Raw genomic sequence first — 11,844 nt, 5'->3', positions numbered from 1 at the left:
TGTTTTAAGAATTATTTTGCATTTTTAAACTTTTTTCCCCATCATAAAGATTAAATGGTATGGTATATAGTTAAATAATATGTGAGTAAATTTCTCTCCACATTTCAAAGGTTAGAAATGGTCAAATGATTGGGTTCTGTTTAATCCACCATCTTCAATGAGCTGCGGTGTTTGTTTGACTGTGGCTAAGCAGTGGATATTCACACTGTCATTTCATGGTGCTCTGTCTCTGTCTTTGCCTCATGGCCTCAGTGGGCCTGGCCCAGGGGACGGGAGTAGGTTACACTGTCTGAAGGACACCGGGACACTGCAAAACTGGATACAGAGTGCAGAGCAACGCATTCATTTAGCTTCTGCATATCCTGATTGGTCTGAGCAAATGCTTGCATCTAAAAAATATAAATAAAGTTAACGACTGTACTTCCACCTAGAACTGAAAACACAATGCATTATAAAATGTGCAGTTATCAAGTCAAACCATTTGCCTAAAAACATTCTCTCTAAAAAGTGTATTCGGATGAAATTCATGAATAAAGCAGTGAGCTTCTGGAGAAGAACTAAGGAAAACCTGCAATCAGCTGGTTTTCCATAGATAGAAAATGTTGAACTGAATCATATCAGATATATGTTTATTCCTTATGTTCCTAGCGAGCACTTTGCTCTCAATCTGTAGGTTTACCAGTTGTTTTCTAGAATGTCTAAAAGTAGTATGGTGTCATGCAATGGCGTAACAACACAACAATAGGCCCATATGCAACATTATCTGGGTGGGCCCCATATGAAGTACAGCACGTGATAAAGGCGACAGTTCCATAAATCGGCTAAGAAGATACAATTATGCAATTATCAGTAATATATGATCACAAATCACAAAAGGAAAAATTGTGACTGCGCACCTTGAATGGAACCATTGGTGACAGCCCACCGCCACATGTTATGGACATCCCAAATTCCAAAAACGAATTTCGGGGAGATGCTTATCATTCCTTTTTCTTTTCTGGAATCTGCTCAAGTACCTCTTTTTGGTATCCATCATTGCTAACACATTGTACATAATGGTTATGGTTTTAATCTATGCTCTGGGTTACCCATAATTCCAAGTTGCTGTGTAGCACTTCTGGATAGATGAACATTACATTTTACTGCTTTGTACTTGTGACAGTGTAATGACAATAAAGTTTAAATCTATTCTATATCCCTATTAAACAGTATATTAATCATTTTTACATTTTTCATTTAATTTCAGATGGAAAATATTTAAATGCATGGGAATTGTGTTGTTTTCTCAACTCTTTTTTTCAAAATTCTTTTAAAATAGCACTATTTTATATTTTTTCCTGTCTTCTTTTTCTTCTCAATTGTGTGTTATCGAGGTAGCACCAGAATGGGTCAGACAGAAATGTATGACCATGTGGCCATGGACACAAAAATGATGTGTGCTGAGGAATCACTCATATGTGTCACAGCCTGGACCGTTGCATCCCCAACAGGCGATTGTTAAAGGGCACATGGAGTGAACCTGGCATTTATTCTAACGGCTGGTAGCCCTGCTTGATATACAGGTGGAGTCCTTGGATCAGAGAGCGCAGAGCCGCATCAAAATGACCTAAAAGATGATGTTGACTTTTCTCAAGCACACACTGGCCTACTTACAGTCACATCACCAGCTGAAGGCTCAGGTTCATGATCACACACACTTGCACATGCAGATGCCCAGTCTCATCTGCAAACATACAAAGCACAAAGTCAATAGCGTGCACGCCTCTGTTCATCACAGAAAGGCTGCAGAAAGAAGGGAAAGGACATACACACACTTTTTCCTGCTTGGCATGCCAACAGTTATTTGACCAGAAATGTTTCATTGCTCACTAGTGATGAGAAATGCACTTGTCCCCAGCAGAAAGTCAAACAATTAGCACAGAAACAGTTGAAAGTGCCAAGGGTAACAAAAAGCCCAGTCTGTCATTTGTGACATGCACAAAACTAAAACTTAACCTGAGATGCACATTACACATGAATAGCCAATAATGAACTGCAAAAATAGAAAGTTTTCTATTTCTTAAAACCCCTCCCTACTTCCCCATCACATACACAGATGTCTCCCACCACATGCATCTTTCAATAGGAACTAGATGCAAACCAGATAGGTAGACATGTAGGTGGAGCCAATAACTTTCACTCCTCCACTGTCACCCTCCCACTTAACAAACGAAGTAACAAACAAAATTACTGTGTTTGCCTCCTGAAACTCAGATGAAAACGTTCAAACTTTACCAGCAGGAAGATCATAAGCGTACCCGTCCTGCTAAGACTTCTCTGGCTCTCACCAAATGCCATGAGAATCCTTGAAATATAGCTCTTAGATGAATAAAAAAAATCAAGTGTATCTCACAGATGTATATGCAGCTTTAATATTATACTGTTATAATGATCCTTGATTAATTATATTTGAATCGCGCGGGGGGGCTTTTTTAATGAAAGATGCAATAAATTTTGCATCTGTTAACATTTAAATTACATAGATACATACATAAGGCCAAATGAGCTTGGTACAGTACAGCTTATACACTGCTAAAAATAATTTCCTTTAACTTCTGTTCAGTAAAAATGGGTAAATTGAGCTGGAAGTTCTGTGTCTGCGGGTATAAAAATTATAATGTAGTAAAGAGTATTTTAATAAATAAATGTTATCAGGGGACATCTTTTTAGTTAATCTGATTAACATATATCACACAGAAATATAGGGGACTCTTCTGATGGCCATTTTTGGAGCTGTTGGTTATATTTTAAAGGATGTCACACATATAAACTGCAGGGTATATGAGGAATTATCTACTTTGAATGTACTTGCAGAATATTTAGTAATTGATTTATTTCCATTTGTTTGTCAAGCATGTTTCGTTCATTCTGTCAAGCACAAGCACTATTTTTTTCACCAATAAACAAGAACCTTTTGTTATAAAGATTTATCACTCTTTTTCTGGGTAAGTTGATTTAAGCTGTGGGATAGCCACTGGATAGTTAGGTTTATGAATAATAAATATTTTTTGTGACCTAACTGGTCATCTTTCTTTGATAAACTTAAGGTTATATTGTGTAGAGGATATTTTTAAATAAAAGTTTAGAATGATGTAGCCAAGATAAACTGTTATAGTGACAGACTGTTGCACCAGCACCAGGGAGCGTTACCACAGATCCTTCCTCCCCGCCAATGTAAGACTCTATAACCACCACTGTTCCCAACATCTTAAACAAGTTGTAACATTCATGCTGTTTTTGCAGTTTATATATTAGTCACTTAAATAACATGCTGCTATCATTTTGCACATTTCTCTTGTTGCTGCTGTTTTAAGATATCCATTACTGTCAAACTGTCCATAGCTCTATATTGGTTATTCATTCTCCAGGTGTGCAGTATTTATCTTGTTAAAACAGTTTACAGTAAAGTATTTTGTTTATTTTTTAACTCTTCAATATTCTGTTATTCTTATAGACCTTTCTAAGGTCCACATTTGTGTGACAATTTTTTTACTATAATCTTTTTGCTGATGTAAACACCAGAATTTCCCTAATGTAGGAGAACAAAAAGGATTTTCTATTCTATTTTAAACACATTCGCTCAGTTTGTAAAAAAAAACAAAACAAAAACAATAAGGGTGATGTAAGTTTAAAGTTCAGCTCAGAAAGCTCAGTTGAAAGGCTGTTTGTAAATCAATGTTGTACCTTTTAATTCATCTGTAATATTATTGTTACTTTATTAGTTGCTAGAAAAATACTACTTTTTTTTAATGCATCCTTTTTTGAGCAGTTTTATTTTTTGGGTGGGGGTTTTCTAGGTTGCCAGCTCCCAAAGGACAGCTTGCTTTATAGTTGTTCATTGTTCATTAATGCATATCAGCATTCTTCTTTACCTTCAGCAGATGTTGGCCACTGGTGTAGGCTTCCAATATTGTTTTTCATTTAGATCCAACATAGTGAGGTCATCAGAATCCTGAAAGACATTAAGGAGAATGCTGCCTCTACATAACAGAACAAGAATGATGTCAATCACTTAGGTCTTTAAGCAAAAGTCTAATTCAGGTCTCAAAGAACAAAAAATTACAGTCTGAAAACTATTTGATTGAATATTGAATAACATAAACTTCTAACAGGGCAGTATGACCAGACAACAGACTTCTAGGCCTACATGCAAAGCATTGGCTGGGAAAGGAAATAAGAATCCACGTCAGCAACTTTGTGATGAAACACAGTGGTGCTTATATCATTTATGGGGTCATGATTTTCTTTATTTAGGTCAGAGAAACTAGTCACAGTTCATTTAAGAACAGCAAGTTATAAAGATGTTATGGAAGAATAGATGCTTGTGGCATGAAAAGATTTTAATCTGTGATTGAGATTCACCTTTAAGTAGGTCAATTGCAATTAATGCGCAGTTTAAACTACAGTATAATGGTTTGATCTAAGCTTGTTCCACAAAGTTTTGAGTAAGGAGGTCAGAATAAAATTCCAAAAATTTAATTGTTGTTGCCATAAATACCTAAAAAATTTGATCTACTGCTTTGAGCTTGCATTGTCCCCTCTCCCAGCATGCTTTGCAAGTTTTATATCACACTAAAGGTGATAAAAGACAGGTGAAGCCCAGTTTCTTTTGTACCTCATTGTCACTGTGAGGAAAACCCTTCCCCGCTACAGCTTTATGTGTTGGAAATATGCAGTAAAGTAAAGTAAAGTAAAGTACCCTGTATCCTTGCTGGTAAAGCTGGATTAGTATCACTGCATCATTCCTTTACAGAAGAAGCTAATTAAGCTTGGAATCTGTGTGAATGATTGGCCTGCAGATTTCCCAGTTGTGTCCTGTATGAAGTGCTCCCAAACTGAGGCTGACATCTTTGTTGCCAAGCAGAGAAGATCCTGAGAGATGCACAATTTCTCTAACCTAGCATAGTCAGATGGATAATGTTTGAAATTGAACTGCACGTGTCTATCTGGAAAGCCTCCTGTTGACAGTGTTAGCAAAAGGGAGGGACATTCTTTATAATTCTTTGAACTGATTGGATAAATCAAGTTGCGTGTTGAGCTTTTAGCCAATCACAGCAGCAGTAGCAGTTGTGCTGTATCGCATTCTTGAATTGCTTCACAACTTGCAGAGTTAATTGATAAATCAAACTAGGTTGGGCATTTTGCCTCTCTGAGAGGAGGAGCCTCAAACGCTTATAATTTTGAATAAATTTGCAAAGACAAAGATCGATCTTCTCTGCTTTACTGAGTGTTAGTGTCTCCCTCTTTGATAAATAAAAAATTCCACAACAGCATAATTTTTAAGAAAGAAATTAGGGCTATTTGAGCTAAAACCACTGCAGCCATGTTTGTTTTACTTCCACTTCTGGTTGACACGATCAAGTTATACATTTCACTGCATTTCTGTTTTAAGACTAACGCATCTGATGGCTTTTGGCAACATGTATTCTATATCTATTAAAAATTTGAGAATTTACAAATCTCACCATAATTCATCTTTGTTGCCAGGTGATCATTCCTCCTCCTTCCTGAGTCAACTGACTGTGGAGAATGTGGCTTCCTTGTCAAAGGAAAACATTTCCTTTTTCTTTTATATTTTTAAACCGTTCCTGGGCAGGTAGTTAACTTAGAAGAAGAGTTTCAGTGCTGATACTTTCTCTGGAAATAGTTTTTTTGCTCCTACTTTCACGATGTTTGTTTTATTGTGTGTGGCCCTGAACTGAACTGATAAACATACATTGCTGTTACTGGAGTCTTATTTTATGACATGATTCAAAGGTAAACTCTGGCGCAGACACAATGCGAGTAGGAAGCAGTTTTTAGATTGTTTATTGAAAAGTTTTACAGAGTTAAGTTCAGCCTGGCGTGGTGGTTCGGATTACTGCGGCTTCATCTGGAACTGCGCGGAGAGAGATATAAGTTAGATGCAGGCAGGAGGATCTGAGTTATTTAGAGAAGATGCTGATTCCTTACAGTTCTTGGAGAGCGGAGCAGCTGGAGGGGAGGTTGGATGAGCCCACAGAGATTGAGTCTTTGGCGGAGATGGAGGGCTTCGACCTGAGAGCTCCAGAGGGTGGACAGGCAGGTGAGCAGTCGAGGGAAGGATCCAGGAAGACTGGGAGGAGGACCGGCTTGGAAACAGCAAGGCTTCTAGGAGAGAGAAGGAGGACACGGAGGTAAGCTTAAGTCTAAACTATCTTGTTCAGTCTTAGGAGAGCTAGCAGGTAGGTTACCACTGTGTGGAACTTTAACCGACTGGCGTCCGTCCCAGGGAATCCACTCCTCTAAATACTGCTCCCTGATTGCGTCCAATTGGAACCAGCTGGAGGCCCGTCAGGACTGGAGTCTAAGGAGGAAAAGATAAGAAAGAACCCTAGCACAGCTCAGCACACAATCCAGTGAGCCCAACATTTTATGACCTCACCGTTGGCCAGGTAAGATCCGTCATTCCTGTTCAACTTTTCTCTCTCTTTCTTTTTCTTCTCTCTTATTCCTTCTCGAACCAGGTGCTTCAAAAGACCAGCTAGAAGCTGTTAGCCTTTTGTCTGCCACTGAAATAAGTAATCTTGCTTAAGCTTGGGTCCCACCATTTTACCCCACATTCCAAATTCACCTTGAATTCGTGTTTTTGCTTGTTTGATTGAAAATTGTTCAGAGCTGAAATTAAGCTGCATGAATCATGGTTAACTTAAATCTCTAAGAATTACTGCTAAACATACTTCAGTTTTGCTGAACCCTTTTTTGTAAGTTCTTCCTATGGTTGTTTTTGTTTATTCTAGTTTATTAGTACTGAACAGCATAATTGCTTGTAACAGGAAAATTTTTATAATTAATAAAATAAGGCTTGATAAAATATATACAGTATTAGTGTATATTAGTGTTCTGCTATCTCTCAAGTTTAAAGTTGAATCATTCTTTTGAGTTAGCAGCTTGATTATATAAACGTATTTATTGTGGTTTGGTCAGTTATTTATAATTACTAAATGTTATTATGGATTAAAATTAATAACATTTACTAGTGGTTAAACAAAACCCAGGTCATCATAAATTTGATTAAATTCATTCTACATCTCTTTCTGTGCAAGAATAATCAGATGGGCACTTTCTGATTCTTATTGTGTTCATGAAACAAGGATCTTTTTCTTCATTTTTTTTTTTTTTTTTTACAACAAATGTTTTATTTTCTGTTTATGAGTGTAAAAAACATGGAATACTGCAGCCAAAGTGTTTCCAGTTTTGCATCAAATACAGCTCAAGCAGCAGCAAGTCTCTTCGAAACAGCATGGTTTATTCACACTGAAGAACTGTTACCATCTGTAGCATTCTGTTTGATGATTTGCAGTGAAATACTGCAGCCTGCATGATGGATCAAAATAGTGGACCCCACAAGACACACTGGGTTGGCATTCATTTTGCCTTCTAAGTATTACTGGTAGTCAGAATATTTTTGTGCAACAGAACAATCAGTGCCATTACTTTACACATCAAACTTGCAACTAAATTAAAGGTTAAAGTTGCCAAAAATAACATGAAGTAAAGTATTATCTTTTTTCTTTCAGACTATTTATAATTAGTTTATTATTTCTGTTTTGAACATATATTTACATTTTTATTACATAACAGCTGCAACACTTGAATTAATAAAAACTGAACAGATGTAACTGTAAAATAAAACTGCAATAAAATAATGCTTTTTTGTGTGGAATATTTCACTCAAGCATTAGATTATTGTATATCCATGAGAAAATCAGTGATAGCCAAGTCTCCAGCTCAAATTTGAGGTCACAAAGTAAATGTTTGAATAATAATTTGCTAAGTGAGAATAAGAAAGACAGGATTGTCTGAAAAAAATGTTTCAGAGACCTTACAATAAGTAACTCTATGAAAGCAGAGGCATTCTGTCTGCAATTCACTGCAGTAAAAAATTTTTGCTGGAGAGAAGAACTGCAAATTAAAACCTTGTCATGTCCTGGTCTTGCTGTCTGTGTGTTGACTCCTGCACTCGGTATGCAGGATCATTGGCAGCTTTTGGGCCCCTTTTTCAAGGTCACTCTACCAACCTGTTCACCTGCTTTATAACCAAGAATTCCACAATCAACAGGCGCCAGATAATGAAAAGCCTTTCGGTGAGAAGATGTCCTGTAGTGTTTCCTCAAGAACCTACCTCCCTGTCTGCCAGCTCATCTGCCAACTAGGGGTGAAGAAAAAAATCGATTTGAGCTCAAATCGCGTTTCTAACATATAAAGATTCAGAATCAACTCTCATTTTCTTTAAAAACGATTTTTTTTTTTTTGTGGGTGCGGATGTGCCTTATCAGGCACCGTAGTGTTTGGCGAAACCAATGAGCAGCGTGAGCTATGCACAGGCATGCAAGCATGAGCCTAGCGAGCTACAAAGTGGTGTGTAGTGTTGTGTGAGCTACTGTGTTTGTTGCCGCTAAAGTATGGAGGACGAAGAAAAAGAAATTCAACCGCCTCCATGGTCTTTAAAGGCAACCATTTGGAAACACTTTGGATTTTACCTTCAACCCAGCCCGGGTAAGAAAGGGCTTGACATGACTCATGCGATTTGCTGAGATTGCAACGGTAAAGTTAAGTATTTCGGGAGTACTTAAAATCCCCGTTCTCATCATGAAAGACATCACCCAGAGTTGTTGTTAGAATTTACCTTTCGATGTTTACATTATTGCAATAGGTAAATAAAACATTTACAATTATAAAGTCTTTATAAATGTATTCTTCTTTCATGCCAGCAGACTAGAATAGATCCTGAGAATCATTTTGAATCGTAAATTAATCGTTTCTGAATCTAATTGTTTGGATTTAAAAGAATCGGAAAAAAATGAAATTGTGATCTCAAGAATCGATTCTAAATCGAATCGTGGGAATCCCAAAGATTTACAGCTCTACTGCCAACCCACCCTTGACCAAGTCACAGGCCCGATACAAACACCTCAAATTATCACTCCTACCTCCTGTTCCAAACTTCTATTGCTTCACCTTTACATTGCATACAGATAACACTATCCAGAGTAGAAGTGAAGCTCCAGACTGCTGTAAGAATTTCCAGTCGCTTGATCTGGGCTTAACAAATACACAGTTCTGGCAGTTTTTATATACAGAACTTTTGTTCCGGTTTTGATCCACTTTGTCATTCTGTTTTGCACCAGTGTGCATCAAATTCTAACAACTGTCACCAGAATATCTTGCCTCATATTAGTCAGCAGTATTGTGACTTAAAGATACATACGTATACTGCGCCCACTTCTTTACATTGCTGTGATTGATAGAGGGAAAATGTAAATGCTTTAATATAACTGCAGTTTCAGTCAAATTCACCCTCTTTTTTGTTTTGCTCAAACAGTTGCAGGTAACGCAAATTACCATCCTGAGACATGCAGCAAAATCATTTAAGGAGAGTGGTCATTTATTCAGTTATCAAAAGCTTTTGCGTACAATTAAATAAGATAAAATAAACAGTTTTTATAGAAAGCGTTTTATGACAAGGCTGTCCCACCTTGACGATTGAGCTGGTGTATGCTTACGTCCCAGAATCCTCTAAAATGCTGGCATATGCTGAACTTTATATTTATTTTTTCAGGAGTACTGACCGTTGCCTCCTGTGAACTCCCTTTTGTACCAAAATGCTGCCAATACGTCATTATACAGTAGCTGTAAGTTAGTCGGTCGTCTGGAATACATCAACTATTCCTGCATACGTCGATATGCCTTGGAGATAAATTCTTCATAAGTAACGCATAAGTTAATTATAGGCTTTGGATAGGCTAGACACCACGACTTATGAGTAACTTACAATTACTTATGGCCTGTCTATGAGCATACGCTGGCATATGTCAAGAAATATTGTTAAAACAATTTTGACATAATTGCTATATGTCGACGTGTGCCAGTGTGCTTCAGCATGCTCATAACTTATACAAAACTTATCCATAACTTATCCAAATTACAGCAGCATTTTTGCCAAATTTCTCGTACGTACATCAGCATTTGGTGGCTAAATCATCATGGTGTGACAGCACCATTACCATTGCCTATGGTCACCTCTTTGGTCTAGCTCAGAGGTCACAGATTAGCAGACCAGGGTTCGGATCCGGGCACACCAGCTGGCTAATCCTAACTCAACCTGATTAAAAATATTTAAATTACTGTATGTTGTTTGACAACAGTGTCTAAATGTCACTTGCGCCGCTTCTCCTGTTAATATGGTAAAGCTCTCCGGAGCGTCCGGCACCAGGCTGCACGTGATACAAATTAGCCAATGAGCTGTCAGTCTGGGTTGCTGCTGCTGCTACTTTTAGACAGAGCAGGCAAACCTGTGGCAAGCCGTGGGATGGGAAAGAAGGAGAAGATGATGAGAAAAAGAAAGCAGAGAAAGTTTGGACTGCTGGAAGAAGCGCGATGAAAAGAAAAGTGACATGGTTTATTAAAAGATGACCCTGCACATTTTGAGTATGTTTGGCTCAACCTGCTGCTGTGAAGCAGGATTCTCCACCATGAACATATTAAAAAATAAATATCAATCCAGGCTCAAAATCAGCACCTTTATGTGCTTGAGATTGGCTTTGTCGCCAATCAAACGTAATTTAAAGCATGCCGGTCAGCCTAAATCCCACTTCTATCATTAAGCCATGAAAAAAGAAAAGCCATGAAAAAAGAAAGAAAAAAAAAGATAATTTCAGATGTTCTTTACATCAAAAACAATTTAGATGTTAAAATGTATTTTATATTTTCTTATTTTAAAAGTCAATGTCTTTGGATGCATAGACACCTGCATTTTATTTGTTAAATTCTGATTAAAGAAACCGATTCTAGTAAAAAATGTCTTTAGACCTTTACTGGTTGATGATTTTCTTTATTCTGACCCTACTGATTTTTAATTGGTTTCCTCTGGTCTAGCTATAAACTCACAAATCCATTTGTCTGTCCTAGCTCTGATATAAAGGGTCTTATTCCTACAGCTGTTACATTAAATCCAAGTCTCAATTTCTGTCATAATCATTGTGAAATAGGGTTTCCAATGTGTAGGGAAATATCCGTTCCACACGTCTCTTATAAAGATCCTTTAGTCAAGGAAACAATCAATCCATTAGCAGCTGTACACAGTGACAAGCTTTAAGGGTGGTGAGGTTGCAGATGCCATTTCACTGCTGATATAGGGTCATACATTTCTCTTTTAAATTAATCAAAAGGTCTCTCATTCTTCCTGCAAATTATTTTATTACTATTTTTATGCTGAAAAAATTAAATTGAAATGCTAGTTGAGATTCTTTTTGATTTCATAAAATACATTGAAAATATACAGTTTTTCACATACAAAAATATGTTGATATTGAATAATCTAGTCTTTCTAAATATTGGGTGAGGAGATGAGTGTTTATTTTTTTCCATAACAATTAGTGTCTGCTGGAAACTCTTATTGTTGTTTTTTGCTATATGTGCAGTGTGTGGTTAGCACATCACAAAAAACAAGCATAATTTCTTTATAAAAATGCAGACAGTCATACCCGAATACAGAGAAAGCTCGTCTACAGATTGCAAGCTACAGATTTCTGCCAAATGATGGGGTCCTGAGAGGCAGTGGCTGTGACCTTGGCTGCCCGACTGTGCGTCTGACTCCAGCTGGGCATCCATTAGAGGGCTCCAAAACAGACGCTGGCATCTGCTGAGAGCCAAGGGTCGTATGCTGTAGACACACACATACACTTCAATATACAGCAGGAACACTTACCAGAAGAAAAGAAACACAAAGTAAAGGATAAAAAAAAAAAAATCTGAAAAAATGTATGGTACCCTGCAATGCAGAAA

The 11,844-nt window shown here is 37.3% G+C and overlaps 1 long non-coding RNA gene across 1 annotated transcript; it reads right to left on the bottom strand.

The window, feature by feature from the left end:
* Positions 1 to 5,792: 5,792 nt before the first annotated feature.
* On the bottom strand, positions 5,793 to 6,331 carry LOC119788391. The gene is made up of 3 exons (XR_005281457.1): positions 6,252 to 6,331; positions 5,992 to 6,168; positions 5,793 to 5,917 (listed from the first exon to the last, which is right to left on the bottom strand). It is a non-coding gene; the product is annotated as an uncharacterized LOC119788391 (long non-coding RNA).
* Positions 6,332 to 11,844: the final 5,513 nt, after the last annotated feature.

The sequence above is a fragment of the Cyprinodon tularosa genome, unplaced genomic scaffold (genome assembly GCF_016077235.1).
Source record: "Cyprinodon tularosa strain WSP-4 unplaced genomic scaffold, ASM1607723v1 ctg316, whole genome shotgun sequence".
Classification (NCBI taxonomy): Eukaryota; Metazoa; Chordata; class Actinopteri; order Cyprinodontiformes; family Cyprinodontidae; genus Cyprinodon; species Cyprinodon tularosa.
Note: the sequence above shows the minus strand (reverse complement) of the source record. Positions and strands in the feature narration are given on the sequence as shown.